The 25,825-nt window shown below is 42.0% G+C and overlaps 1 protein-coding gene across 9 annotated transcripts in view; it reads right to left on the minus strand.

Moving 5' to 3' along the window:
- The window catches only part of ESR1 (estrogen receptor 1), a 287,989-nt gene that overhangs the window by 215,135 nt on the left and 47,029 nt on the right, over positions 1-25,825 (minus strand). The window contains exons 2-3 of one of the 9 annotated variants that reach the window (XM_034765391.1): positions 19,276-19,411; positions 9,947-10,126 (exon numbers count right to left, since the gene is read on the minus strand). The exons of 5 other annotated variants lie outside the window; for them this stretch is intronic. The gene's annotated coding sequence lies outside the window, so the exon portion shown is untranslated. Of the gene's footprint in view, positions 1-9,946; positions 10,147-19,275; positions 19,412-25,825 lie in introns of all 9 variants that reach the window. 3 more of the 9 variants (XM_034765390.1, XM_034765392.1, XM_034765394.1) reach the window with 3 other exon arrangements.

The following is a 25,825-nucleotide window of genomic DNA, read 5'->3' on the forward strand; positions in this document are numbered from 1 at the left end:
TGGCCAGACCTAATGAATTAGGTTTGTGTCATAATACAGTCAGAGAAGGTAGCAAAGTTAAGGTTGTGTAAGCATTTGTGCAAACAATGTAAGTTTGGCATTTCCTCACTTGTGAGGAAGGTAGCAAAGTTAAGGTTGTGCAAGCATTTGTGCAAACAATGTAAGGTTGGCATTTCTTCACTTGTGAGTGCTTCTCTTTGTGACCTCAATGATTTCTTCTGACTTGCTTTTTATTTTATTTTTAATTAAATTTCCTAGGGTTTTGTTGTATTTTTTCTGAAGAAAATATTAAAAATAAAAAAAAACTTTTATTAGTTCTATAGAAACTAGGTGTGTTGCCACTACATTGAAAACTTCATGCAACTTGCACATTTGGATCAGATCCTAAATGACTTCAATGGAGCTAGGTTGATCCACACCAGCTGAGAATCTGGCCTTTTAAAGTTGCCAGTGGCATCAGATTCCACCATTTAACACGGAAAATTTATGTGAAGGGGGTAAGGGCTTTCCAGGAACCTTGGAGTGCCTACTTCCTTCACTGAGGTCATGCTTAAATGAAGAATGCAAGATTTCCTGTATTCTTACTACGATACTAAACTAGCTGTGCATACATATGCAGTGCAGCACATTCTTTCAAACTGTTGGAGGAAGACAGTTGAAAAAAAGTACTAATGTTCTTTTAAAGACTACTGCTCTTGCACAAATTATGATTTTCAAACTCTTAACTCATACAAACCAAAAGTTATATTTCACAGAACATTGAAATGCACCTCTCCTCCCTCACAGCCATTTCCCTGCCAAATTTTCAACTTCTATTTATTTTTTAAATGGAACTGATATACAAACTACTATACTAGATTTGAAATTAATGTGCATCATAAAGCCCACAAACAAGGGAATCTATATAATAAGATTCCAGGATTGTCACTCTGTAGGTCACTCTGAAGCCTAATGTATTTGTATAGCTTGGCTGAGAGCTCTTTTTGATCAGAATATCACCAGATTGACTCATCACTGGGTTTGGTAGACTGTTATAGTCCAATTTTTAAGCTTTCAACCATTTTGACTTTACAAATTACACCCATGCAGAGTACTGCTACCATAAGGAATGCTAAGCATGCCATGCCAAGAGTCCAAGACCAGTGTGGTATCAGAAGTAACTCAACCAATCACCAGCCTTATTCTACAGCTAATTTGCATGCAATAATTTCATAGTTTGTAGGAGAGAGACTGCACAGATGAGTGATTATTTGCATCCATGCAACTGCCAGTTTTTCAAAACCACCCACACAACAACACAACCAACCTGAAACACACATAGTCCCCCACGGCAGCACATACCCCCCCATTCACTATGAACACAAATTTTTCAGTGTGAACTGATGGAAACAGCTACAAGCATGGCGGAGAGCCCTTTTTGCTCAGAATACCACCAGTTTCAGTCATCCCTGGGCCCTGTAAGAACCAGATGGAATGTTGGAGTCCACAGGTTCTGTGGCAGTTGGGATGTGACAGTTGACCAGAGAAAGTGAGAGTAACAGCTGTGTGGGATAACAAAGAAGTGTTTGTGCGTCCAGCTAGGGGCAAGTCCCGTGACCAAACTTTGGGGAACATGTACAAACAGCAACATTTTTCACTACAACACAGCACATAGAAACAAGACCCCCAAAATACTACTTACCTATCTGGCTTTACTGCCGTTCCATATGATTGACTGTTCACTAAGACATGCAGCTCTGTGTTGTGTTAGCATGTTTACCATGTTTTGTGACTGTGTTTCCTGACACAGTGTTTGGCAAAAAAGTACACAGACATACTGGTGTGAAGGCCTCCCACTAGTACTGGAATAATCTGATGCCAAACCATACAGGATTGGGCACAAGTAAAAATGGTTCCCGCGTGCTCCCCTCAAAGCTTTGACCACACACAATGCTAGGAAAGAAGGCTACCCTCACCAGCCACAGAATGGATACAAGAAGGAGAACATAAAGTGAAAATTAATTGAAAACAGAATATAGATGATGGCTCCCTTCACCCAACTACAACACCCATGCAACGGCAACAGCTTTCAGGTTCTAAAATAAAGCTGTCATATGACACAGGAGTGGCTCTAGCCATTTTGCTAGCCAGGTTGGAAAACAAAAAAAAAGGCCAGCCAATCAGACCAGAAGGGGGGAAAAGAGCACAATCACATAACAACTGTTCCACTCCTCCACCCCTAGAACCAGCCCTGACTTTGCACATATAATTATCTATCAGTCAAGCTTGGTTGACGTGACATACAGATAGCAGGTGAGTGCGACAATGCCTATGCAAAACAACAGGTAACCTTGAGGCTACTGTTGGATAGTATACTTGCCCTCACTAAAGTGTACTGCAGTACACAGTAATACAGATAAATATATTCATCTGTGAATTGCTCTCACTAACCTTGTAACTTGCCCAACATACCTCCTAGGTTTTCAACCTTCCTATTTCCCAAACCCGCACACAGCCTCCAGCTATGCAATTTCCCCACCCAACTGCCATCTAATAAAGTTAATAATATAATAATATTAATTTACGTGTATACATCAGCTTTCATAAATGTTCTCAAAGTTATTTATAAATATTAAATAAGCCTCACTACACCTCTGTGACCTAGGCATGTATTTTTATACCCTCTATACAGCCACAAAGAGGTTACATGGATTGTCCAAGGTCCTAAAACAAATTGGTGGCAGAGCAGGAACAGCTAGAACAAGGTATCATGGCTTCTAGTCCCTTCATCTACCCACTACAGAATGCTCCCTCCTAGATGTCATTCACCAGGAAATCAAATAGCATTATAAGGCTCGCCTTTGTGGATCTGTATCTCTAATAATATTAATTAAAATAAAAAGTTACGGGAACGCAAATTTAAACCTCTGAAAACTAGGAAATACAGAGTTAAGGTACATGCCACACACACACACACCCCAATCACAAACTTAACTCTATCCACTGAAGCTGGAAATAGCCACTAAGAATGGTTCAATAAAGTTCATGCCATAATAAGTAGACATGAGTACGAGGGAAAGGCACTGTTGCATATATTGTGTTGTGTTCCACAGATTTGAATTCCAGCATTTATCTGCACGTATTCCAGCTGCATTCACTGTGTTAGGCGGTGGAGGAATTAGTTGGAGCAGATTGGACAAGCTGTCACTGTGATATGAAGAGATGTGTATGAGTACCATGAAGATTCAAGTACAGCTCATTTCACCACTGAGTTCCATAGGTTGCATCAATAGCGGTGTACAGTAGCCTTCTTGTCTTGGGGACTGGTCTCTGGAGTTTAGTGATGGGTAAGAGAGAGCAATGTCTTAGGAGGAATCCTCTGAGAAACTGTGAAAGGGTTGTAATATTTAGCAAGCAGGAGGTGGTTTGTGTGGAGCAGGTTCAGTGTTTGAGTGTAGGCCAGGTGTTGGTAACTCCTGTTCCCTACACTGGACCTAAACTCAAGTTTTGTCTTAGCAGAGAGAAAGTGTTAGACTTGGTCCTACACTGCTCATATGTTCTGTACTCTGAGTGTTCTGTTGCAAGTGAAGAGTACTAGTATATGTGTTATCAATGTGTTAGAGCATCTCTCAAAAAGGGCAGAGTTAAGGTTATGTTGTGAGCACGGCATGTTCCCTAACTTTCTATCTCTTGGTTTTCAAAGGTTTAAGTGTGTGTTACTTTAACTCTTCTGTTCCTTGTTTTTAGAGGTTTAAGTTCAGCTGAACTTGATGTCACAAGCCACCGTTTGGCAACCTTAACTCTGCTTTAATTTAGTCACTTTCAGTTCCATTGCTCAAGAAAGGGTTAAGAGTATGAGTCATGATTACATTATCCTAACTGCTGACTGAAGTCTTTAATTTTCCCTTTATTTAATTACTGATAATATCCTTAATAACAAAATCAGAGTCTGCATATGGATTTTGGAGCACTTTAAAATCTCACTTTTAAAAGAAAAATTTTGGTGTCAGGGAAAATCTTCCAAAAGGAGCCCCTGCAGAATGTAGACAAAGCAAAAGCAATGTACACAATACACATTCTCGAAAAGCTGCCAAGAGTTAGGACTCAAATTCACAATGCATGTGGGCTCAGATTCAACAACCACAGCATATTACTTTAAGCCACCCACTTACTGTGACAAACTGCCTGGAAACTTTCTTCTGTCAACAGAGCCCTAGTCTTGCTGGTTGTCTGAGTCTTTCCCATTGCAGGCAAGTGCTCTAACCACTGAGTTATAAGGTGGGCCCCACCCCAACCATCTCCTCCTTCAGCCATATTTTACATGGGACCTGATCTGATAGGAAATTTCCAAGCACACCTACTGGCTCGAGCCCCACATGCCACCTATGTACCCAAATGCCTGTCTTCCCCCAGTTTGTGAATCACTCTGAGGCTTAGGAAGATAGGTGGCCAGATGCCTAGAAGGAATCAGTAGTGCACGTGCCCAGAGGCAGAAATGTAGGCACCGAGGGAACTTTTACCCTGAAAACTTAGATGCTGAGTAAGTTTAAGCACCTACAGCGTTCAGCAGGAGTTTTGTGGATCTCAACAGAGCCTAAAATTGGGACTTAGACACCTAAACTCGACACTTAGGTGCTTATGAGTGGGATTTAGGCATCTAAGTAACTTTGTGGATCCCACCCTTTGTTTCTAAATGGACAGCCTAGTAAGCACTGATGGCACAAATATATTTATTTGTGCACAAATAACCACATTCCTATGAATAAAAGTCACCCTCCCCCCAAAAAAAAATGTATAAATAAAAAAATAGGGTTTCAGGTGGTCACAGTAAAGCAAATTGAAAAATGGGTACAAATTTAATTTTGAATTAGATTTAGTAAATATGTTCACAGATATATTTTCCCACTATTTGCTTAGCTCTACCATTTAGAGCTCAATCATCTATTACTGTTGCCTGAATTGAAACAGCATTCTACCAGGTTTCATACTTCTGCCAATCTGGATGAGGAAAAAAGAAATTAACTCTCCCATATGAAACAATTAAAGAGCACAAGTGCTTCTTTAAGTGTTTTTTACATATGAGGAGGCCAGTAAATACAGTAAAAGCTGTGTTATTCGGCTCTATACCAACTGGAAAGCTTTCTAAATGGGCATTTCTAAACTTCATAGAAAGTCCGGTTTCTAGTCCAGTTGGCGTGGGGCCGGCAGGCTCCCTACCTGGCTCCGCATGGCTCCTCGAAAGTGGTGACATGTCCCTGCTGCTCCTAGGCGGAGGAATGGCCATGAGGGGTTTGGAGTGTGGGAGGGGGTGCAGGGCTGGGGGTTGGGGCACAGGAGGGGATGCGGAGCGTGGGCTCTGGGAGGGAATCTGGGTACGGGAGTGGGCTCAGGGCAGAGGCACGGGAGGAGTTTTGGGGTGCCAGATTTGGGCATCGCTCACCTCGGGCGGCTCACGCGCAGTTCCCGGCCAATGGGAGTTGCGGAGCCAGCGCTCGGGGCGGGGGCAACACACAGAGCCGCCTAGCCACGCCTCTGCCTAGGAGCAGCAGGGACAGGTTGCCACCTACAGGGAGCTGCCGGAGGTGAGCAACCCCCAGATCTGGCACCCCGAAACTCCACCCAAGCCCCAACCCTCTACCCTGAGCCCCCTTCTGCACCCAAACTTAGTTAACCAGAATTTTTCACTTACCGGCACCCCGCATTCCTCCAACATGCCTGATAAAAAAGCTTTTACTGTAATTAGGTTATTGGAATAAAGGAATATGATGAGAAGTAGGGCACTAGGAAATCCATGGAGAAATTTTTTAGGGAGAAAGCTTGGCTCAGTTATTAATACACACAGCTGGGAGTCTGAAGAGCTAGACTTTACTCCTGATGCTACCACAAACTTGCTGAGTCACTTTGAGCAAGTCCTTCAGCTTCTTTGGTTATATGTAGACTAGAATCTGTGGCCTGGTTGTAACCTAAATTTGCCAATTAACTATAACACCTTTGTAAATACTAATCTAGACACTCCACAAATGTTTGTGTGATGGAACAAACATCTGTGCAGTGTTTACATTAAGATGTACAATGGTGGTAGTTAAGTATTGGCAATCAATTATCTCAAGTTACAGTGGGACCACAACTCAAGTTAATCAGTTAACTCAAGTTAGCCCAGGATCAAAAAATCTAGTCTAGACATACCCTTTGATTCAATTTCCGCTTGTGTGAAGTGGAGATAATAATACCCACCTCACCTGGTTGTTGTAAAGCTTAATTCATTAATCTTTCCAAACTGCATAGAGTTCTTCAGATGGAAGACAATGTAGAAGTGTTAATTATTAATTATTATTATTATTAATGATTAGAAGCTTGCATAAACTAGCCAAGCATAACAACATTCAGCAGACAAAAGAAGAATCCTTCTGGTATCTATTTTTAATTGGGATTTTATGACAAAGAATATCACTAGCATTACAGACGACACTGAAAAAATGCAAATTAAATAGCATGTCACTCTAAACTCATTAAGGGATTGCTCTTGATCTCATTGAACTCCATAGTAGTTTTGCTGCTGACTTAAATAGGAGCTTTGTCAGGACCTAAAAATCAAAATGCAGATCAGGAAACTACTAAAAAAACAGATGACTTTGCTTATTGGCCAATTCTGTTTACACAAGAGTAAGGAAAGAAATGCAATACACTCAAGAAAAGTATCAGAAAGGAAAGATCTGGCATAAGAACAGATGCAACATGCACTCACTGCAAACACAAACACAATCAAAAGATTATTGCTCAGCATGAAACAAAAGACACAGAAAATGCAACTAACTGGAACACATTAAGATGATCCACTGCTTAATGGTGAAATAAATAGTGGTCGGAGGCACAGAGTAGGAATTAGGAGCATTGATTTTAGGACTGATTACTTGTGAAGAGAACAGTAATAAATAGCAAGTAGCAGTACGGCTATATGTCGGAAGAGTGAATTTTAAGATCAATGCAGATGAAGATATAATTCCAGTATCCCAGAAATCATTTCAGTACATAGCACAGCAGACATTGCTGGAGCCTCTGATAACCAATGTACACATCTCACAAGGGAAATTACATTTGGGCTATTAATTTTAAATTTCTAGTAACAAACAAAAATTTACTGTTTACGATGCAGTCTGTAGAATGGGCCTCCTGCAGTAGAGGAAGTAAACCTAGAGGTCCAAGAACACTGGTCTTATGTTTCAGCTAGTTAAAACTGAAATGAAAGATCTTCTTCCAAAAATCAATCTACTTCCCATAGATTTGATACACAACATGGTGTGTCCTTTTCAAATGCTTCCAAAAGTGAAAGCAAACATTAATCAGAATAAAAAATATAAACTTCAAAGAGGAAATTAGTGAACCAATGAGTTGGGGTGTATGCCAATAACCCTAGAGGCAAAAAAGAATGGGAGAATAAGAATTTGAGCAGACCTTAAGCTATTGAATGAGGCAGTGAAACGAGAAAGATTTATGCTTCCTACATTAGATTAATATTGCTCCTAAATTAGCTGGAACTTGTGTTTTCTCTTCACTGGGTTTTGGCTACCTCTGCACAATGACAGTGTCAAAATCACATTTATAACCCCATTTGGAAGAGTCTGTTTTCAGCAAACTCCATTTGGAATTGCCTCTTTAATTGAAATGGTCTAGAGAATAATGTCTGAGCTCCAACGTGCTCATTAGTAATAATGGCTGTCTGTGCCGAGGGAGACAGTGTGGATTAGTGAGAAATAGGTTGAAAGAGCTTGAAAGAGGGGGTAATCTATTGGTGAAAACATATAGAAGCACGGAAGTTTGAAAAAAACAAGCACAATGACAACAGCGAAAAACTCAAAATATGACCAGTTGTTTAACTGGTAGGAAATTCAGAGATCCCAGACCAGAAGGACATCATCTAGGAAACCTCCTCCTCCTTCTCTCCAGGGTCAGTTAAAATGGACTTTACTGAGACATTCTTTTGCAGATGCCTGTAAACCCACCTTTCCTAGAGAATGACCCTACATGAAATATAGGAAGACCCTTCCCTCCAGCTTCTCTGTGTGTGAGATTTTTAGGGTATGTCTACACTGCAAATAAAAACCCGCAACTGGCCTGGGTCAGCTGCCTGGGTCAGGCTAAGGGGCTGATTAATTGCGCTGCAGACATTTGGGCTCAGGCTGGAGCCCGAGCCCTGGTCCCAGCTCAAGCCCAAATGTTTATGCCACAATTAAACAGCCTCTTAGTCTGAGCCCCGCAAGCCCGAGTTAGCTGACCTGGGTCGGCCATGGGTGTTTAACTGCAGTGTAGACATACCCTCAGGGACAAATGTTTGGGAAGTCATAGCCCCAGTTGTACTGCTCCAACCACAGACCCTTCAATTCACTACTACCACCTTCAGTCAGGTCCTGAGCCCTTTTCTGGAGGGAACCCTCCTTCAAGAAGCATGAAGAAATTCTTCTGGTTAATGTAAAAATCTTAAAAGTCTGCTGGTTACTTCCAGGTGAATGTTACCAGGAGCAAGGATTTTAACAAAAACACCACACTTTTAAACCCAATGAAATGAGCCACAGCACTTTCCAAAACAGCAAAACAAATCCCACCTCAAATATTCAAGCTTTGAAGGCCCAACTAAACAGAGTCCTGATATGTAACCCATTTCCACAGCTACAGGTGACACAGGTAGCCCAAAGTGACCCATGGTCACAATGACATTCTTGCACCCAGAAAGACAGAAGAGGTACATACTTCATGTTTGAAAACAATGCTGAACACTGTGATTAAAACTAAAGCAGGGCAAGTGCCAAGTTAAAAAAAAAAGTGAAATCACATAACAGTAGTTGTATGGGTCCTCAAGCACAAATTCAAATTGAGCACCCAACTTTGAATACACCCTTCTCACATCCTTTCTCTTTTGGTTTACTTATTATTGGTATTTATATGTTATCCAAAGTTACCACCCAAACCATGCCACCCCCTTCCCAGTCCTTGGTGGTTCTGCCCTCCAGTCCTCATTCTCACCACCAAGTCCCTGGTGACTTTGCCCTTCTCCTCACTTCCTTCCTGAAGTCCTTTGTGGTTTGGTCCCTCTCTCCAGCGCGGTGTCTCTGCCTCACCCTAAAGATTGGCAAAAGAAGCTGCCATCATCTGCTACCTTCCTGGACAGATGGCTGCCTGCTGATTTAGGAGTTTTCTGAGGGAGCTTGGGATTGGGGAGGCAATAGTCACATAGATGTACTTGCTCCCTGAAAAGTGGGAATTAACTGTCTTAATAAAATGGGTTGGTGAGATGCCTATAACAAGTCATTAGCCACTTCTGCCATTTCCTGGTAGCAAGTGGAGCATCCTGCAGTAAAGGAGGCACTTTTCCTCAAGTCTGCTGGTTCTCTGAAGGGTGACCCCATTGCTTAGAATCTGTCTCTTTCTCCTGAGACTCCTGCAGACTCCACTGGAATCATGAGTCCCCAGGCACTGTCACAGTATGATTTATCCCCATGAGGGAAGTTCAGAATTTTAGACATATGGGCTAAAATGCAACTCAGTTCAAATCAAAGACATCTAAGAGATCTTATCCCTCAGAACATCGCAGTTATACTAAGTATTTGGAATGGTTAACTATCTGAAGACATTACTCCCAAACATGACATCAGAGATCCAATTAATGCAGGACAGACAGACATCATTTGTGTGTACAGATGCGCTGGGCAATGGGCTTCCAATTATGTAAAAACCTATATTCCCTGTGCCAATGCTAAGACCCACAGCCATGCAGGCATTGCAAGCAGTTCTGGTACTGTCATTTTAGTTCCTGGGGGGAAAGGTGTTACTTCACCGAGGATTAAGATCACTTTTTCTACAGTTTGCCAAGAGGGAGAGGGAAATTTGTCTTATTTTATTTTTATATTTAAAATTAACTTTTGCATTAATTCAAATGTGGATCAGTAAGAGAGTTAAATGTAAATCAAGTTACCTTTCAACAATGTTTCTAGTTCCTCTCTTCATAGTGCTTTTTCTGAAGTTGTTTGTGTGAGAAACAGACTTTCCCCATATCCCTCAGTCCCTTCGCCAGTTTCTTCTTTGTATGGAGAGCTCATAATCCTTTGTGATCTCTGTCATTGTAAAATCCCAGCCATTCCCACAGCAGCAGTCACTAACAGGAAACAATGAATTCTAAGAACGAGTAGGAAGGAAAAAAGGTCATTTTACAGGGAAAAGGCCCTGGGTTGGATAACATATGGATAACCACTTGACCAGCCTGGCACAAACAGGTGAATGGAGACTTGCTGTCCCTAAGAATATGCTAGTAGCTAGGGATTAAATTAAAAATTAATGGAGATATACCATCTCCTAGAACTGGAAGGGACCTTGAAAGGTCATCAAGTCCAGCCCCCTCCCTTCACTAGTAGGACCAAGTACTGATTTTGCCCCAGATCCCCAAGTGGCCCCCTCAAGGATTGAACTCACAACCCTGGGTTTAGCAGGCCAATGCTCAAACCACTGAGCTATCCCTCCCCCCTCAACTAAAAGTAAGGGGGAGTGTGTGAAAGCAAAATTCCCCTCTTCCTGGCTACAACAGTGGGAGATTTCTACTTCCTGTCCCTTTCCTGAGATGAGAGAGCACCCCTTCCTCCTGCCTCTTCAGTGGCTGAAGAAATAAAGATTCCTCAGCTGGGAGGTTTTAAAGTGCAAGGATTAGAAGAATCTGGTGCCTGACTGAAGACCAGGGGACAGAGAAGGAAAGAAAGACAGCCTGCTACCCTCAGTTCTCCCCTACATGGGCAAAGGAAGACTGTGGCACTGGCTCCCCCATTCTGTGCCAAATCAAGGGGAAACATGACCATGTTAGTGCCCTCTCCCCTTCTGGCACTCTCCAGTAGCATGTAGGGGTGAGGAAGGGGTAAAAGCTAAAGGTGTTTGGAACACAAAGGATGTTCCCTATACACAATGCACTTTTGCAGGCCACACACCCAGCTTTGTTTGGATGACACTGGACTTGGGCAGGAACAACTGACTCCTTTCCAATTCATTTATTTTCTTTTCCCTATTGTTTTCCCTTTGCCATGTCCCATCACAAGATGATTCAATGTCATTTCATCACATGTTGTCAACATCCATGACAACACACAACCACCAGCACTGGTGAGCTCCCCCTCAAATTTTGATGTACTTTAATCACTGCTTAAAAAGCATGAGATTATTGTTAGGGACTCTCAGATGGGTAAATAACAGTTGTAACATTATAGGACTGCGCTCTGGCTTTCCTCCTGAAAGGAGCACTGGAGGGAGGATCAAAGCTCCAGAAGCCACGCAGAAATTCCTTGCAACTTTCTGCCTTTGTACAGCAGAAGAAAGCAGAGCGGCTAAGGTGGAGTGGCACACTTTGCATCGGCCCTTACAATTTCATCAAAAATAAGAAGTATACCCTACCCACAGTGCCTGCAGCTGGATGCCAGCAGGTGTACGGGGAAGGCAGGGCCCTGGCCACCTCCCCAATTTACTGCCGAGCACACTAGCCAGTTCCTTTGTAGTGTTTATGGAATGCTAGTGAAAGCATTCTGCCAGGGTACTGTGCAGTGTCAATAATGTAGGAGAAGAGGCTCCATGTGCCCTTTTCCCACCAGCATACTCGAGTAGGACTAGCCAGAATTTAGTCTATAGATTGCAGCTCACCACCTTGGGACATTAATCTGAAAGTGTTATGTGTACATTCACAACGTTTATGCAAAGTGTGTTAAACACAATTGTTCATGGGTCGCCACTAATAAACTTGATAATTCAATTAATAGCTGTTGTTCATTCATCAGTAATTATATAAATGGAATATTCCCATTTTGTCACATATTATATCCTCACCACTTAATTCATTCTAAGACCTGTTCTTTCAAGAGCACTATAACCTTCTCAAACGTAAAACTCATTTAATACATTATAGGGGAGCTGGAGGAGCCACTTATTACTATAAGACTCACTTTTCAATTGCTTATAACTTGGCCAAATTTTAACCATTTGGGCTGAAATTTTCCATGATGGGATCTGCCTTGTGCTGATTTTTGTTTAAATGGAAAACCTCAGCAAAAAAGTTCAGCTATTTCTGAGAACAAATCTTGTGGGGGGGAACATGTCATTTTGCCCATGGTAAGAAATTCCTATTTTAACAGCTCTAGCATCCTTATGATTTAGAGAAATTTGGCAGTGGAGTGGCCCTTGTATTGGGGATGTGTAGGGTGACCAGACGTCCCGATAAAATTGGGACCGTCCCGATATTTCGCTCCGCCGGCATTTTTTTTTTTGCTCTGCCGGCGGACGCCTCCTCCCCCCGGTGTCATCTGGTCACCCTAGGGATGTGCCTTGTGCTATTCCTGTGAAAATCCACTCAAATTTGGCCAAGTTATAAGCCTTTGGGAAAAAATCACAGTTCACACATGCTCAGTAGAGACTTCTTAGACTTTAGCAACTAAAATCTCTGATGATTCCATCCTCACTGATTATGCTTGAGCCTCTCTCAGCTGCCAGTGTGACTGGATTGCACATGCACCCTCTCTACAGACTGAATGAACATGCTCAAGCCCTTAGCTACAGGAACGAAGCTGGACTTTCCCTGTGATGGCTGCTTCCAGCTACTCTGGACTTGGGCTGTGGACTAGAGCTTAGCACTGTAACTGAGTCTGTTCTTCCTGTCTCCTGAATGCACCCCAGACTGGCCCCAGGAAGCACAGAGCAGTGGGGAAGAGACAGGACTGGGACAGGGACTATTTGCAGGGGACAGGATGAAAGCATCAAGCTTGGGGAAAATGGGCACAAGAGTGTGTGCCCACTAGATCACTCTCCCCTCCACAGCCTAGAATGGAAACCTGGATTCCTGAGTCTCACCATTCCCCTGTTGTCAGCAAATCTTTGTGAAACCCACTAGCAAAGTGTGTCTCTCATCCCCATCTGCTGCTGGCCTGCATAGAGGATAACAAACTACTTCTGCTATGAGTTATTCCATTAACTCAAGTGGCAGAGGTCTGTGAAGTGGATTTAAGGTTCCAACCCTGCTGATGAACAATATGGATGTCGGTACGATGCTACATGATGGAATTTCTGTTTTTTTTAACCTGGGAAATTACACACAAAAATCCTATTTTAAAAGAATATTAACGTTACAAAGCCAAACATTCATAATTTAGGAAATGCCCGAACTAAGGTTGCTTGTGCAACCTTATAGATTCAAAGGCTAAAAAGGACCACTGTAATTGACTAGATTGACTTCCTGCACAACACATACCATAGAACTTCCCTGAATTAATTTCTATCTGAACTACAGCATATCTTTTAGAAAAACATTCAATTTTGATTTAAAAATTGCCAGTGATGGAGAATCCACCACAGGCTGAGAAAAATTGTACCAATGATTAATTATCCTCACTATTAAAATTTCACACTTCATTTCTAATCTTTGTCTAGCCTCAACTTCCAGCTCTTGGATCTTGCTATATCTTTCTCTGTTACACTGAAGAACCCGCATTATCAAAGTTTTGTTCCCCACACAGGTACTTAGAGACTGTGATCAAGTAACCCCTTAACCTTCTCTTTGTTAAACTAAACAGATTGAGCTCCTGGAGTCTGTCACTCTAAGGCATGTATTTCAATCCTTCAATCATTCTTGTGGTTCTTCTCTGAACATTCTCCCATTTATCAACATCCTCTGGTATTGTGGACACCAGAACTGGAACAGTATTCCAGTAGTGGTTGCAACACGTGCCAAATATAGAAGTAATTTAATCTCTTGATACTCCTTAATTCAGCCCCTTTGTGCATATGTATTACAGTCTTTCATTACATGATCACGTACTATTTTTTCCACAGGACCCCAGCCTCATTCAGTGCACCAGATTGATCTGGGGCAGGCAGCAGGCTCGCTGGCAGCTGTCCCTGGTCATGCTAGTGCAATGGGTGGGGCTGGGGACAGAGCAGGGAGCAGTATAGCCATGCTGGAGGAGCTGCCAGTGCAGGGCATTGGCTCATGGGAGTGGCAGCCCGCCAGGCTGCTGCTTTCACCGCTGCGGTTCCCAATAGAGCCCTGCAGCACCACGGATACCGATTTATATCTATGTATAGATTTATTCCCTATGTATAGGTTTATTCCTGAGAAGGTTGTGAAGGCTAGGACTATAACAGAGTTTAAAAGAGAACTGGATAAATTCATGGTGGTTAAGTCCATTAATGGCTATTAGCCAGGACGGGTAAGGAATGGTGTCCCTAGCCTCTGTCTGTCAGAGGATGGAGATGGATGGCAGGAGAGAGATCACTTGATCATTACCTGTTAGGTTCACTCCCTCTGGGGCACCTGGCATTGGCCACTGTCGGTAGACAGGATACTGGGCTAGATGGACCTTTGGTCTGACCCGGTACAGCTTTTCTTATGTTCTTATGTATACTTTTAATGCAATTTGACTTCATATTAATTTGATGCACATTTTATGTAATTTGATTTCTTATTAATCTGGTTTCATATCAATTTGATTTCATATTTTAACATAGATTAAGAAAACACATTGTTTTCCAGGTAACATGCTGGAATTTATGCCAGTAGACATTGTTAACCCAGTAGGAATTGTTGTGATATTTACCAATATGTAGGTGTAAATATTTTTGTAAAAATCCATTCCTTATTCTCACACAAAGCCACAGAAAATAAATATTGGGAGATAAGAGGAAGGTAAGCAGTGTTTAAGGGATCATAGCCATAGTAAAGCCACTACTCTTTCTGCCTGTGTTTTGAGAACATTTTCAAAACTTCTTGACTATCAGTGATAAAACACCAACAAACACCAGGAATTCTTCCTTTCAGCACATGCTGTTTAGTTTCCCTTTGCACTCCCAGGGGTAAATCAAGAGAAAAATTATCTTTTCAACATGAAATGCAAAGATGTGAAGAGATTCAATTCCTCAGAAAAGTGCTGCTTTCATACTATGTGCAGATGCACATGATTACTGATAATTGAAGATACTTGGTTTTAGCAAATCTGATAGATAGTAAAAGCTGTCTCTTAACAGAAAATTGTTGTGTGAGTAATAAACAGACGTTATATGAGCTGGAGTAATAGTCTCTGTGACACTATCCAGTGGCTCCATAAAGCGTTTGACCATGCGATCATCACATGTATTCAAGCACATACATTAAAACAATTGCACAAGTACTTTTTCTTCTTCGTTTATTTTGTTTTCTTTTTTTATATTCTTTTTTTCACATTCATATCAATGTGAAAAAAGATATGACTGACAGTTTATAGGCACAGATGAGGACACTGAGTATGATTCTCACAGTAACTGTACCGGTAGCTGTCTGTTTTGGTCCTGCAGTGAGAACGAGGCCAGATGAGCCTTGCATACATGCAAAGCCCCAGTGTTTTCAAGTGGTCTGTATGGTTCTGATAGCAGGTTCAGAATCTTAGTTTTCCTGCACCAGCCTAAGGTTGACATTTTGCACATAGCAACAGAGAGTCCTCCTGTGGCACCTTTAAGACTAACAGATGTATTGGAGCATGCCGACGAAGTGGACATTCACCCACGAAAGCTTATGCTCCAATACATCTGTTAGTCTTAAAGGTGCCACAGGACTCTCTGTTGCTTTTTACAGATCCAGACTAACACGGCTACCCCTCTGATATTTTGCACATAGACATGGCTTTCTGGGTTGTGATTCATTCATTTTTAGACAAAGTATGACTCATTCTTAGAAGTAAAAATTAGGGTATTTGGGTTTTTTTTAAATATCAGAATCTAAAACTTGTTTTCCTTTAATTATGTAAAAAAGAAAATTAGGTTCCATCCTCCAAAGCCTTTCACTTCTGGGAAGTTATTCATGTAAATGTGGAAGATCTTCAGGGTTTGCAAGATTCTTCTTCAAACAAATTTCAACACTGCAAAAGTGTGTGTGTGTGTGTGTGTGTGTGTGTGTGTGTGTGTGTGTGTGTGTGTGTGTGTGTGTGTGTGTGTGAGAGAGAGAGAGAGATATTATGTAGTGTGTTTGTGTGTTATGTGCATGTGCACTTGTGTGTATAATATTGCATTTATGTGGCATATCTGCATTTTATTCTAGATTGGCAATGAGAGATCAATATATCAATTTTACTGCTTCTCTCTTTCAGAATATAACTGGACTACAGAAAGGCTATTAAAATCATGATGGAAAGGGTTACAAAATGTAATCAGAAATTATCATTAAAAGGCAATTAAAATCTCAAGTCAAAGATTTAGTTTGTGCTGGTGTGAAGAATCTGAAATATCCACCTCGGGGAAACATTTCAGTGGTTAAAAAACCATGACCAAAGGACATACCACTCACAACCCATTTGGCTAATCAATGGTTCATTCATTCGTGTGTGTTACATGGAAACAAAAACATATTTGTGATGCTCTCTGTGAATTTGCTGGTGTCTCCTTTGCGCTTAGACTATCAGAGCATTCGTGTACACAATATTATCTGTTTATGAGAAACTGATTAGCACCACACACTCCCCTCTCCATTCATACTGTGCTGAATGATTAGCAAGGGAGGGAATAACGTACAAGCTTTTGACCACTGTAATTGCCTTTGTATCCATGTAATTCAAATAATTTATTATCTTGCACAAGACTTTAATAGTATAAAGCTTCCTTCCTGAAGAGGAGGAGGGCGGAATTAATGTTTCAAAATTCCTGACTGTGAAAAATAAAATCAAGGTATGTGGGTTGTATTTGGGAAATAAAAGTTGTAACCTCATTTCATTCCATACTGAAAATCCTCCTCCGCAAAAAGTATTGCCTGGCCTCAGCATCTCGCAGCCTCACATACTGTCTCCATCTCTTTACTACTTCTCTCAGCCAGAACAATAAGATTCATATAAATGAATCTGTGTATACAATGTAGTTGGATTATATGAAGGATATTCTAAATAATCTTCATGCTCAACGACCAGCTTACCCTACATTAGTCAACTAGTTTCAGTACATACATCTGTTCCGGCTCAGACAGAATTTAGAAACATTTTTATGTAATTAATCACATTATTTATTACCTGCCTGACAGGTGAATTTTAATATTTCTCTCTTTCTACATGTCTGAGAGACGGAGGACGCATGCACTCACACTTGCTCACACAGGGAGTCAACCACAAGAATTACTTAAAAAGAGAGAGAGAGAGAGATAGAGAGAGAGAGAGAGAGACATTCCCAGAAATCCAGTCAGAGATAAAAACCAATAGGACAATTTCTGTGAATTTTAAATGATGACTAGTAACTCCGCACTGGTCACAGTCCCTGAAGCTATAGCACCCCCTGCCCTCCTAAGTTAAGAAACTATAGCAGAAGATAAGTTGAGGAAAGTAGAGCAAGATGAGTCTTCAGTGTGACTCTCATCATGAAGTTCCTGTAGATGCAAAATGCTTTCTTTATAGTTGGAATCAATCATATGTAATTGTAAGCAGAATGTATTAAAGGCCCTGCATATTGAAGCCCAGAGGCCATTTCATAGATCCTATTGCACACAGAAGACTGTATTTCTATTCAATTTCCTGGCACTCATTAGGGTGCAATAATAGCTACACAAAGGGCAGAGGGAGGCTCTATAAATCTCCATGATGCACAAGACTAAAGGACAAACCCATATCGATACTTAGGGAAATGCAAGAAAAATTAAAGCGGTTTTGCTTTGTCAAGTGTGCTCTCATTTCTGTTTCAGTAGCAGCAAGGTTGAAGAAAGAGTATAATATATAATAATAATAGTCACTGTCTCGCTACCAGTAGAGGATGTTGCAAAGGGGATCCAAAGAGCTGACAAGACAGCAGGAGGTAAGAAAGAAAAAGGGAATGAGTAGGATCTAAAATAGAAATCTTCACCTCGTATATAATGTGGTGCAGGAGTTTGGGAAAGAGCAATACAATATAAATAAGCTGTTCTTCAAACACAATCTGAAAGCTTTTAAAAAGCAAGCATCTCTTTAAAGAAAAAAAACATTCATATTGTAAAAGATAAGGGTACCAAATCCTTGAGGCATACACAGCCCAGTGGCCAATAACACTAGGATGATACTACTTTACACTTCCACAGAACCTTCCATATGAAGATTTCAAAGAGTTTTACCAATATGAACAAATTAAGCCTCACAACACACCTGTAAGGCACTATCCCTGTTCTAAAGATGGGGAAACCGAGGCACAGAAAGGTTAAGTGATTTCCCTGGAGTCACACGAGGAGTTTGTGGCAGAGTTGAAAATAGAGTCAAGGATAATGCAGCAGGAGTACTGAAGTGTCCATTACAGGGTAGGAATAAGGAAATCACTGGAAGTTATTGTGACCATTCCCAGTCACCCAATTCTGAGTCCTACACTTCAGCCACACCATCTTTTACCCTCCAGCAATACAGTGCTCACTTCACAAACACACAACTGGCCCCATATTGTTTCTTGATCTATACCATTTTTCCACTTCATTTCACTTCTACGGAAGGAATTAGTGTATCTCATTATTTTTAGTTTTCCAATGTTGCTTACAGGGCAGGGAAACAGAATGATGGCTTGTGCCTCCCTTTTATTGATTTTATAACACTATGATACACTATTTTCCCCGCAACAACATAAAATCTCCAATCACCTTTGCAAGTGACAAATTTCATAAAGTTGGATGAATCAGTTCAGATAAAATACACAGCCCTTTCCCCAGCCTGCATTCTACTTGTTGAAGAACTCATATCTGCAAACCCAACCTACTTTTTGAGGGGGCAGAAAATTGGCTTCTCTTTATACAGTATTTCATTTTTGTACATGGCTATACTTCCATGTTGCTATGACAGACTGCACAGGCACTGCAATATTGTTGTTTATTATCTGGTAAGTGCTATCTGTATGCTTTGTCCTGTACAAGGTACAAAAGAAGAGACATCCACTTCCCCAAGGAACATCCAGCCTAAAGGCTGTTTTCTCACTATTTCCACTCCAACTACAAGCAGGTAATACTAGGAAAGCCCACAAGAAGAACTGTGTTTGAGATTTCCAGCCCAATTTTTGTAGACTTAAGAGGTTTAGTTAAGTTTGGATATACTTACCTGAGGGGAACCTTAATGGTCACCTCGCTCTTACAATGACATAAGATTTTGCAGAACTTGATATGTTAAACTACCAAGGGCTGCACAGGCAACTTGGCACGAGCCTGAGAACAGCACTTAACTTTCATACAAATCTACACAGAATTTTAGTTATATAAATGTACAGTTATTCTTTTGTTACAAAATGCTTTTAAGGGTACACAGCAGAAAACAAAGACAAAATGTGTCTTACCAGGACTGCAAAGGAAGGAGTATCAAGGGGAAGATCAGTAGTGCTTCTCTGCCACCAGCTTCTTGGTGATTGGCTTTATCCTTATGGTGGACAAATGCAACATGGAATGTAGGTGTGAGCCTTTTTCTGATGTTTCCTAGCAGAAAAGGTTTGTTCACAAATATCAGTACTTCTAACGAGGTACTGATAGCAGTACACAAATAACAGCCTTGTCAGACAGTTCTGTCACTCAGAGATCCATCACTCAACAGCCTATAGCCACCCAAAATGTAGAGCTTCTGTACATCTTTGTGAACATGTGGCTTCAGAAAAAAGATTGGTAAATATACTGTTTGATTGAGGTGGAAATCATATACCACTCTGGAGAGAAATTTAGTTTGTAGCCTAAATTGCACTTTATTCTTATAAAAAACATTTCCAAGATCAATTTCCAGGGCATGTGGCTCCCCCACATTCTTCTCACAGAAGTGATGGCTGTGAAAATGGCCACCTTCCCCAAGAGGTGTAGCAATGAGCAAGAGGCTAACAGCTCAAAAAGGGGGAGACATCAGGGCTGATAACACTAAATTCAAATCCCATTGTGGGGTAAGGTCTCTGATAGGTGCAAACAATCTTTCTAGGCTTTTCAGAAACCTGGTAGTCATGGGGTTAGAAAATACAGTCCTACCCATAATACAGGGCTGAAACACAGAGATTGCAGCTTGATGGAGCTGACTGCCAAACCGGATTCTTTTTAAAGATTATAAATAGTCCAAAAGCTTTTTGAATTGTAGACAGAGTAAAAGACACACCATGGCTAGCCACTTAGGTAGAGAAGCACTTCCTCTTACTAAGGTAAGTAGCCCTTGTGAATGGCTTCTACCTATTCAGCAGGGAATTCTGGACTGCTGCCAAACAGCGTGCCTCTTCTGGGCTTAGTCACTGAGGAACCAGGCCATGAGATTCAGTGACTGGGGATTCAGATGCAACACCTGCCCATGGGTCTGTGATAAAGGGTCTTTGATGAAAAGGAGAGGGGGAAGTTCCCAGATGGGTAACTTGTGCAGGTTGTAAGTTCCATGGTTGTCTCACCCACGCTGGTGTAAGAGGATCATTTCCCCTTGTTCTTGTTTCAGTTTAAGAATTACCACGGGGATAAGCAGCACTGCAGGACACACATACAGGAGGCTCCTGACCCATGGGAGGAGCAATGCATCCAAGATGGACCTTGAGTTGTGGCTCAGCCTTGAGCAAAATTGGGAATATTTCCTTTTCTGTTGGGATGAGAATAAGTCCGCTGGTGGGACTCCCCCTACTTGAAACACTAGTTTTAGAATAGCCATGTTGAGAGATTATTCATGGTTAGAATGGAACGAGCTGCTCAGTCAGTCCACTAAACCATGGTGAGCCCCTGGTAGATATGATGCTATGAGAGTCAGGGAATTCTGTATGCAGCAATTCCAAGCCTGAGTGCCCCCTGGAATAGGCTGTTTGATCTGGTGTCCCCTCTTCACTGACAAAAAGCAGCGATGTGGTGTTGTAGGTAAACACCTGGATAGTCCTGCCCTGTATATGTGGCAGAAACTGGTGGCAGGCTCTAGTGATCACCCATAACTGTAAGATAATATATGTAGTCTGGCCTCTTGAGTGGCCCACAACCCCTGAGCTTGCAGGTTTCCTACATGTGCTCCGACCCAATGGTTGAAGCATCCATTACCAAAGTCAAGAGGGGAGAGCTGGGGAGAACAGGACTCCTGTGCAAACATTGTCTTTGTTAATCCACCAATCCAAGGATGATAGGATCTTGTCTGGGATAGACACTAGTCTGTCCAGGTGATGCACCTCAGGGCAATGCATGGACCTGACCCATGTCTGTAAACCTCTGAGATGCAGCCTGGCATATGGGGGAGAGGAGGAGTCAGGAATCCCCAATGACAGAAGCCACAGGGAGCTGTGCATGGTTACTCCCATCGACATGACTCTGGCAGCTGAGTCCACAGCATCCAGGGAAGCCTGCAGAGCTGACCTTGCAACCACCTGACCTTCCACCATGAGGAACTGGAACTCGCCTTCAGACAGCCCATTGGTAAACTTGGACATAGCATCCCAGTTTACATAATCATAATGGTTCACTATGCAGAACGGTAAACCCACAGTTGAATAAACTTTTCTACAAAGAAGGTTTCGTTTCTTTGCGTCCTTTTCTTTGGGCATCACTTTTTCTCTACCATGTAGAGGTCTGCTCAGGCCTAATTTTAAAGCCCTAACAGGACCCGAATTCAACCTGGGGGGACCTGACCTGATCCCAAGAGGGTTGAGTCATTTTCAGACCCAGACCAAACCAAACCCTTGTCATTGTCACCACCTCACTGTGCTGTACATACTGCTGAGTGAGAAGAAGCTGTGTCCCCTGATCCCACCAGCCACCTCTGCCTCGCCACACTTTGCACAATATTGAGTGAGAGGTGGGTCATGTGCACCCACCAACACTGGCTGCCACCTTCGCAATTTGCCATATGGTGAGAGACACTGCAACTTGTTGGTACACTGTCTGCAATACACACAGTGCAGAAAGGTGGTGGTGGCTGGCAGGAGCAGGGCATGTGCCCAGTAGGAGCGGGACATGCAGCCACCACTGCACAATCAGAGATGACCTGACCCAAGTCCTAGAAGGTCATGTCATTTTCAGACCCAATCCAACTTGAACCGGACACTTGTAGTTGCAGGACTCTATTATCTTGGTGGTATCCTTCATTTACTGCTGCTGCCACCGCTAGGGAGCCTGGTGCAGGGTGCTGGTAAATCTGTTCATACCCCTGCAATGGAACTGGTACTTGCTTTCCATGCACTTTGCCACAAATGTGATGGACAATTGGGTTTGCCAGAAAGCTTTTATATGCTGCATGTGTTTCTTCATGTGTAGGGAGAGCAATTTTCCATTTCATAGCCAGGTGTAAAATGACTGAGTTCGTGGGACTTCTCCTGAACAAGTTCTACTTGTATCCCTAGGGATGAAGCCATCCTTTTCAGGAGGTCTTGATAGGATTTAAAATCATCTGACACTGGAGAAGACTTTTCCAATATCTGGGTCTCATCCAGCAATTATGTGTTCAGAGGAGGTGGGTTAGAACCTTTGTCAAGCTGGTCTGGAACTACCAATGTAGAAGGCCTGACTAAAGCAGGTAACAGGTTGTTGCAATCCTTGATACCCCGCAGGAGCTTGCTGCCAACATTGAGTGCCCAGTCAGTACCATGTGGAGAAGGTTCTCCCCTGAGAGATGTGTTTCATTAGTGTAATGGTTGCCTAATACCGACTTTGGACAGTCTGTTGCTACCAGGCAGGTAAACTTCCATTTTCAGGGATCCACTTCTTTACTGAAGTGGAGACAAAGACCTAGACACCAGAGCATTGTCAATGTTACCCAGAAGGGCCTATGATAGGATAGTATCAGAAGCCAACTGTGCCTAGACTGGCAATCCATTCCTTCCATCTTCTCTTGTCAGGATAACTTCTATGAGAACAGAAATCCCAGAGAAAGGCCTGGATTCCCTAAAAATGAATATATAGGAGCCCTCTTCAGACTCTGAGGAGTATGAGAACTCCCCAAACGCCAAGGTAGAGCAGTACCAGCCAGCAGCATCAGAAACCAGGACTGTAATCTATGGCAAGCCTGCAGTGCAAGTGGCAACATGGCTTGTTATCAGTACCATGTACTGAGATGGAGCACTTACCAGTGGTCTCCGAGCTGGCATCAAGGTGATTGATGGAAGGAGTACCAGACCTGAGGTTGCTGGTGCCATAACAGACCCCATTATGGAGGCCAATGTGTGCACCACATGCAACAGTCCCAGCAGGACTCTGTCAGGCTGAATGATCAGTGAGGGTGGTACCAAAAGACTCAGCAGATATTTTGTGACTATCTAGGCCTTCTGGGTGGTTGGTACTGAAAAGGACCTTTGCCCCACTGTGAGCAGGGATGACGGCTCACTGTCTGCGCCAAGGAAGTAGTCAGCCTCAACAGTTCCCAGAATGGGAACCAGAGTCATTAGCTCTGCACTCAGAGAGCCAATACAATGCGGTACGGGGGAATGGAGGGAATCCACACCTCTGAGCAATGCAGTTATACTGAACTAACTCCGATGTAGACAGCGCTCTATCAAGAGGAGGGCTCCTCAGGGAGGTGGAGTACCTAGGCCAGTGGGAGAAGCTCTCTCAGTGCAGGTAGCATCTTTGCTAGTGCTCAGCCTCTGGGAAGATTGGTTGCTGAGAAAATGATAACTATAAAACAACAGCCATCCTACCTGAATCACTGTAAGGCAATCAGTGCTGCATGGACACAGTGGAAGCCTTACGCCAGTTCAGGATGGTTAGTGTGGCTAGAACTGGTTGGAGATTTTCTGACAGAAAATGTTGATTAATCAAACCTGAAATGTTTCACAACATTGTCTCAGGGTGACAACCTTCATCAAATTGCAGGCAGGATTCTGTCAGAACCCTGCCTGGTTTCCTGGCGGGCTGCTGGGAAGCCTGATCCAAAATCTGCAGCTATGGGGCAGCCCCAGCAAATGGGCTGTGTGCACATTACATGACAAAGTGAAGCAGATTAAATGAGTCAAAGAGCAAGGAAAAAGGTTTTTTTTCCCCCTACAATCTGAACCATTTGTATCAGTTTAAGACAATGAAGATTTTGGTTCAAATTCCTATTGTAAAACCAAGTTTTCCTCTTCTGGTTACCAAGAAAAAGTGAACAGAGGTGCTGAAATCAACTGTACAAATTCTTCTACAAGCATTTTATTTTATTGATGCTTCCCAGAACATGCTAACATCCTGTGAAGTTAGTTGGCAATTTATAGGTGTACATTTTAGTTTGCCATTGAAATATAACAGTCATTGCAGGAGAAAGGGAACATTTATTCTTCAAGTCCCTCACAAAAAGCCTTGAACAGCAAATTAGAGTTATTAGAGTTTTCAGATACTATCTCTTAAAAAAAGAAACAGGCATAGAGCAAGCAGCTGTCACAAAGTAGGAGGTAACATCCGTGTTCTGATGTACAAAGAAGGGAGTAAGATTCATGGTTTCAAGTGTATGAGTTTCAATGATTTTGCAAGAGCCCATAAACCCTGAAAAGCAGAACAGCTATTCCCTTACATTTTACATTTGGCTTCCACTTCCATGGTATATTTCTCAGTGTCCCACAATTTGCTTTTCCAGTACTGCAGGACCAATATTTTTTACAAAGTGGGAGAGAACAGATCTCTCTTTTTAGTGTAACCTCCAGCTTTTTTTTCCCAGCTAGTAATGTAATTAGTGCACCTGCACAGCTGTCTTACTTCTGCTATCATTACCCCAGGAGTTAGACTTTAAAAAGAAACATTTCATAGCTGTTAGTAACTTTGTGGTTTTGAGGCTCTTTGATGTCACTATCATTACAAAGTGCAGTCTCTTTTTCAATACAAGAGACTTCTTTCTAATGCTATCACCAGACACTGTGGATGAACCCATCGCCAAGAATAGTAACCTTGATAGCATAAAGTCAGCTTGTGTAACTCATACTTCAGGGTCAAAAATATTGTAGGGAGAGAAGAGGAGAAGTAGGAGGAGGGAGAGAGGTTGAAAAGGGAGGACAGTGGAGGAAGAGAGCCAAGCAGGGAAAGTATATGAGAAAGCAATGTTGGACTTGTAGACAGGATGAAGAAAAAAAGTATAAAGTAAAGAGAAGAGAGGGAAGTAAAAAGCAAGATAAAAGAGTAAGAATGGTAATGAAAAAGCAACAAGATGGAACTAGAGCCCTGACCTATCAAAGCACTTAGGTATGTGCTTAACTTCAAACATATTATTAAACCCACTGACGTTTACCATTAATTTAAAATTTTAGCATGTGCTTATGTGCTCTGCTGGCTAGCTAGGGACAAAGGAGAAAAAGGGAAGAAGAGAAATAGAAGAAGGACCAATGATGTAGAGAAAAAAAACAGTGGAAGGAGAGTAAAAATATAGCTTGCTTTGTTATATAACACCTTTGCTTTGTGGTTTGGAGGTATTGCAATGTACTGGCAGGTGGTAGGCCTGGGTTTATAGGACCATTAATTAAACGGCCAATGACACTTAGAAGAAATGCATAGGCTCAGAGAGGAGGGGTGAAAGGCTGCAAGGACTCCAGAGACTATTGACACCTTAAAAGCACAGTATCTTGAGGGTAAAGGCTGCCCCACTCCTGTCACAGCCTTTGAGATTCTGCCTCACAAAATCTTAACTGAAAATGTAAGAAAAAATCATTGAATTAAATTGTTTATTTTGGCTTGAATAAAAACATTGCCATGTATATCTCAAACTGACTAACATGCATGCTAAATGACAGTATATTGAGTTGGGTGAGGTGCAGGTTATTTAATAACTTATTTACTATCTGGGAGAGGAAATAAACAGCACATCAATGACATTTGCAGAATAAGCTAAATTGAGTGGAGCAGTAAATCCCAGGAAAAACAGAGAAATAATACCAGGGGCCCTTTAAAAATTGTGAACATAAGTAGAAAATAAAATAAGATTCAACTTGGAAAAATGCAGTTTTT

The sequence above is a fragment of the Trachemys scripta genome, chromosome 3 (assembly GCF_013100865.1).
Source record: "Trachemys scripta elegans isolate TJP31775 chromosome 3, CAS_Tse_1.0, whole genome shotgun sequence".
NCBI lineage: Eukaryota > Metazoa > Chordata > Testudines > Emydidae > Trachemys > Trachemys scripta.